The sequence below is a fragment of the Monodon monoceros genome, unplaced genomic scaffold (assembly GCF_005190385.1).
Source record: "Monodon monoceros isolate NGI ecotype Baffin Bay Population unplaced genomic scaffold, NGI_Narwhal_1 Super_Scaffold_15, whole genome shotgun sequence".
NCBI lineage: Eukaryota > Metazoa > Chordata > Mammalia > Artiodactyla > Monodontidae > Monodon > Monodon monoceros.
The window spans coordinates 49,221,428-49,227,427 of NW_021703771.1; the positions used below are offsets into that span (position 1 = coordinate 49,221,428).

General features: G+C 38.6%; 1 non-coding gene across 1 annotated transcript; it reads right to left on the reverse strand.

The window, feature by feature from the left end:
* Positions 1-3,987: 3,987 nt before the first annotated feature.
* Positions 3,988-4,094, reverse strand: LOC114896384. Its single transcript, XR_003793765.1, has one exon. It is a non-coding gene; the product is annotated as a U6 spliceosomal RNA (small nuclear RNA).
* Between the last annotated feature and the right edge of the window lie 1,906 nt (positions 4,095-6,000).

The following is a 6,000-nucleotide window of genomic DNA, read 5'->3' on the forward strand; positions in this document are numbered from 1 at the left end:
CACCTCTCAGTTGCTTATTGTAACATAGGTAAAAATATGGAAATTATAGAGACAACAATATTCTGAATAAAAATTCCTGCCATAAAATAAGCATTCCAAAAATATTTTTATGAATAAGTGAATTCCAACAGTTCTTAGAACTAATTATTATTTTAATAGGTTTTTCCTCATTTTTTCTGCACATTTTTTATAGAGGTGAGATCATACTCTATAAATTATCTCATATTCTGCTATTATGGCTTTCTATTATAAAATGTTCTTTCCTCATAAGCACTAAAAACCATTTGAAAATATTATTTTAATGACTCCCTAAAACACTTTATATTCCTTAATTTACAATTTCCCTGTTGTTGGACAATAAGATTGTTTAAGTTTTCTTGTTTTCTGTTTTTTAGCATTAAAACTGAAGGTGTAATAAACACTGATGTAAATCTACATCTATTATTTCTTAACATTGATTCATAGGAGAGTTATTAAAGGGTGAAATTATGTAGTATCTATTGATTCTTCCTGACTGGCCTTTTTTCCCCTTCTTTTGGTGGCAGCACCTCACTTTGTATCCCAAAATGTTTGAGTAAAGTCATCTCCATCCCTCCTGGCTGCAGTTACTCATTCAGGACCGAATGGGAGACCCAACACAGGCACCGAGATTCAGCCCTGGTTTTTCTAAGAACTACTGTGGAAGAGTCATTCCCTTTCATTAGGGATTGCTAATGTGATCTGATAAAAGCCCAATTTTCTAGTGCCACCGGAGAGAGCCTACCTTGGTATGAAGCTAACACAGAGGAAATGCAGAAGCTAGAGATTTAAAAAGGCAGATTCCTAATAACAGAATTTCAGTAGCAGATTCCATCCTAAAACTAGGATATAATAATTTCTTTTTTGACCTAAGCAGGTGTAAGGTGAGAGTTTCTACAACTTGCAATCCTCAGAGACCAGACTAGTTAAAAGAGTGTAGCATGTTTAAGATTGATGCTTTATTGCTACTTTTCAAGAAATTTCAAGAAATTTATATACACAGTACCATTTAATGAGGGTATCATCATATCAATGTTTCATATTACTATTTTTAAATCTCTACTAATTTTATAGGGGAAATGCTATTTTATTTTAATCTATATTTCTTAAACTAGTGGTGGTAATTTTTAAAATGTGTTAACCATTTTAATTTGTTTGTTAATCAACTTTTCCCATTTATATATGATGATTATTGATGGGGTTTTATGCAACCTCTATTAGTTTTATACAAAGTTTTCTAGCTTTTTCTTTCCATATGTGTTACATTTTTTTAAATCTATTGCTTAACTTTTAGATATGTGATATCTATTTTTTCCCCTAGTGAAATTTCTCCAATTCAAACTTGAGAAAGAGAGAGATTGGGTCAAGATGGCAGAGTAGAAGGACATGCACACATTCCCTCTTGCGAGAGCACCAGATTCACAACTAACTGCTGAACAATCATCAACAGGGAGACACTGGAACTCACCAAAAAAGATACCCCACATCCAAAGACAAAGGAGAAGCTGCAATGAGATGTTAAGGGGGGCTCAATCACAGTAAAATCAAATCCCATAACTGCTGGGTAGGTGACTCATAAAGTGGAGAACACTTATATGACAGAGGTCCACCCACTGGAGTGAAGGTTCTGAGCCCCACAACAGGCTCCCCAACCTAGGGATCTGGCAATGGGAGGAGGAATTCCCAGATAATCAGACTTTGAAGGCTAGTGGGACTTGATTGCAGGACTTCGACAGCACTAGGGGAAACAGACTCCAATTTTGAAGGGCACACACAGGGTACTGTGCGCATCGGGACCTGGGGGAAGGAGCAGTGACCCCATAGGAGACTGAGCCAGGCCTGCCTGCTGCTGTTGGAGGGTCTCCTGCAGAGGCGGGGGGTGGCTGTGGCTCACCACAGGGACAAGGACATTGGCAGCAGAAGTTCTGGGAAGTACTCCTTGGTGTGACTGCTCCCAGAGTCCACCATTAGCCCCACCAAAGAGCCTGCAGGCTCCAGTGCTGGGTCGCCTCACAAACAACCAACAGGGAGGGAACCCAGCCCCACCCATCAGCAGACAAGAGGATTAAAATTTTACTGAGCTCTGCCCACCAGAGCAATACCCAGCTCTACCCACCACCAGTCCCTCCCATCAGGAAGCTTACACAAGCCTCTTAGATAGCCTCATCCACCAGAGGGCAGACAGCAGAAGCGAGAAGAACTACAATTCTGCAGCCTGTGGAACAAAAACCATATTCACAGAAAGATAGACAAGATGAAAAGGCAGAGGGCTATGTACCAGATGAAGGAACAAGATAAAACCCCAGAAAAACAACTAAATGAATTGGAGATAGACAACCTTCCAGAAAAAGAATTCAGAATAATGATAGTGAAGATGTTCCAGGACCTTGGAAAAAGAAAGGAGGCAAAGATTGAGAAGATGCAAGAAATGTTTAACAAAGACCTAGAAGAATTAAAGAACAAACACCTAGAAGGATTAAAGAACAAACAAACAGAGATGAGCAATACAATAACTGAAATGAAAAATACACTAGAAGGAATCAATAGCAGAATAAATGAGGCAGAAAAACGGATAAGTGACCTGGAAGACAAAATGGTGGAATTCACTGCTGCAGAACAGAATAAAGAAAAGAGAATGAAAAGAAAAGAAGACAGCCTAAGAGACCTCTGGGACAACATTAAACACAATAACATTCATTATTATAGGGGTCCCAGAAGGAGAAGAGAGAGAGAAAAGACCAGAGAAAATATCTGAAGAGATTATAGTTGAAAATTTCCCTAACATGGGAAAGGAAATAGCCACCAGAGTCCAGGAGAAACAGAGAGTCCCAGGCAGGATAAACCCAAGGAGGACCACGCCAAGACACATAGTAATCAAACTGACAAAAATTAAAGACAAAGAAAATTATTGAAAGCAACAAGGGAAAAACAACAAATAACATACAGGGGAACTCCCATAAGGTTAACAGCTAATTTCTGAGCAGAAACTATAAGCCAGAAGGGAGTGCTATGGAGAACAGTATGGAGGTTCCTTAAAAAACTAAAAATAGAATTACCATATGACCCAGCAATCCCACTACTGGGCATATACCCAGAGAAAAACACAATTCAAAAAGACACATGCGGGGCTTCCCTGGTGGTGCAGTGGTTGGGAGTCCGCCTGCTGATGCAAGGGATGCGGGTTTGTGCCCCGGTCCGGGAGGATCCCACATGCCGTGGAGCAGCTGGGCCTGTGGGCCATGGCTGCTGAGCCTGTGTGTCCAGGGCCTGTGCTCCACGGCGGGAGAGGCCACAGCAGTGAGAGGCCCGCGTACCACCAAAAAAAAATAATAATAATAAGACACATGCATCCCAATGTTCTTTGCAGCACTGTTTACAATAGCCAGGTCATGGAAGCAACCTAAATGCCCATCAACGGACAAATGGATAGAGAAGATGTGGCACATATATACAATGGAATATTACTCTGCCATAAAAAGGAACGAAATTTTTTCATTTGCTGAGACGTGGATGGATCTAGAGACTGTCATACAGAGTGAAGTAAGTCAGAAAGAGAAAAACAAATATCGTATATTAACACATGTATGTGGAACCTAGAAAAATGGTACAGATGATCCGGTTTGCAGGGCAGAAATTGAGACACATATGTAGAGAACAAACGTATGGACACCAAGGTGGGAAAGCTGGGTGGGGGGGGGGGTGATGAATTGGGAGATTGGGATTGACATGTATAGACTGATGTGTATAAAATTGATGACTAATAAGAACCTGCTGTATAAAAAAAAATGTGATCAAATGTATTCTATTGGAAAGAAGCAAAAATAGACCATGTTTACTGTCTAAATTATATAATAATTTAATGATATTTAGCATCTGTTGCAGATGTATTTATTATTGCAGACTGTATTTGCTTTATCAATGTCTTTGCTTTTGTAATTAAAATAAAATAAAATAAAGTAAAATCTGGAAAAAAAAATGGAACACTTCATGAATTTGTGTGTCATCCTTGTGCAGGGGCCATGCTAATCTTCTCTGTATCATTCCAATTTTAGTATATGTGCGGCCAAAGCGAGCACTAGACTAGGTTTTATCATTTAGTACTGTGACTTCAGGCAAGTTACTTAACTTCTCAGAATATATGTTTGATCGTCTGTTAAATAGATATATAATGCTTACCTAATTTAAGTAGTATGAGGATTAAATGAGATAGCATATTGACATGGTAAAAAGGAAGAAGAGATTATGTTCCTGTGTTACATAGCAATCTTTCTAGATTTCATTGACATCTACTTGTCATTGTTCAATAATGCCAGGACTGTAGTGAGAGAGTCAAACACATTACCAGACCATTCAGTTATAACTAGCAGTCAACTGATGAAGCTTTTTGGGGGGTGAGAGGAAAATTTTATTTATTTTTTCGGTAAAAATAATTTTTCTGACCATCCCGGTCTTAAAAAAAATGGATTCATGATTATTCTTCAGAGGAGCCTCTCCTTTAAATGCTCTGGTTCTAAACATTCCATTAGCTCAAGGTTGGTAATAGATTTTGTGTGCCAAACAAACTAAAATGCAGCTTTTTTTTTTTTTTTTTTAGTTTTAAGACACCTTTTATAGAAAAATCTTATGGGAGCAGTTCCACTTCTAATGATGATGGAATAAGATCAAACCAGACTGAATCCTCCACAGAAAACAACCATAAAATCTGGACCTAATACAAATAGCAGCTACGTGAAGCACTGGAAAGTAAACAGAAGAAGATCGACTATAGTGGATTATACTTGTCTAGAAAAGTGGAGTCCCCATTTTTTGAAACTTTCAGCCTGAGACCAGGTGCGAATGGTGCTGAAGGCAGTGGGGACATGATGGAAAATGGCCTCTGGTAAACCAGAATACTGAAGCCAGAAAACTGTGAGAATAGGTAAACTCTGGAAGAAAAAAAAATCACGAAGAGCGTTATCAAATTCTTCCTACCCATATCCTTGACCCATTAACCACACATGCATGAAACATAGAAAGCATCTTGGCCAGTAGTAATCGAACTGAACGGAGACTAAAGCTGCCACCCAAGAAACAAAGTTTGCATTGTCAATTTTGCATAGATTGATAATTGAAAGGATTTATCAGACTCCACAGAGCACACAGTTGGCCCTCTCTATCTGTGGGCTCCACATCTGTGGAATCAACCAGTCATGGATTGAAAATATTCAGAAAAAAAGAAATTCCAGCAAGTTCCAAAGAGCAAAACTTGAATTTGTCTTGTACAGGCAACTAGTTGCATAGCATTTACATTGTATTTATAACTACTTACATAGCATTTTCATTGTATCAGGTATTAGAAGTAAATGTACAGATGATTTAAAGTATACCAGAGGATGTGGGTAGGTTATATGCAAATACTATGTCATTTTATAAAAGGTAATTGAGCATCAGTGAATTTTGGTATCTGCTGGGTGTCCTGGAACCAATCTCCTGTGCATACCGAGGGATGACTGTACTCATGTAAGACTTTTATTAAAGGCAGAGGATATGGTACGTCAAGAGGAAAAAAAGTTAAAAAAAAAAGCACTGAGGGTGCTTGAAACCTCCAGGCATAGCTCCCCAGGGTCTGTTATGTTCACAAAATGAATATGTATTTCACCTTGGGATTGAAGTGCCAATATTTCTCTGATAAATCTTGGTTTCAGGAGAGCGGCCCAAAAGTTTCTGGCAGGCTCTTTTATGCTCTTCTGGGTATAAAAGCCAAGCCCAAAAGTTTAAATGGTCATGTCAGGTGTAATTCATCAATAAACAAGCTGATCTTGGGTGCCTCCGGGGAAGTTTTGAACTTAAAACAGAATATTATAAATCATTAGTTAGCTGACTGATCTTTTCTTGGCCAGGATAAGGTGCCAAACTTCCAGATGTCCCTGGAGATAAACATAGAGCTGTTCTAGTCCAGATCTAAAATAATTTTATCCTACACAAATTCCAATAAGATAATTG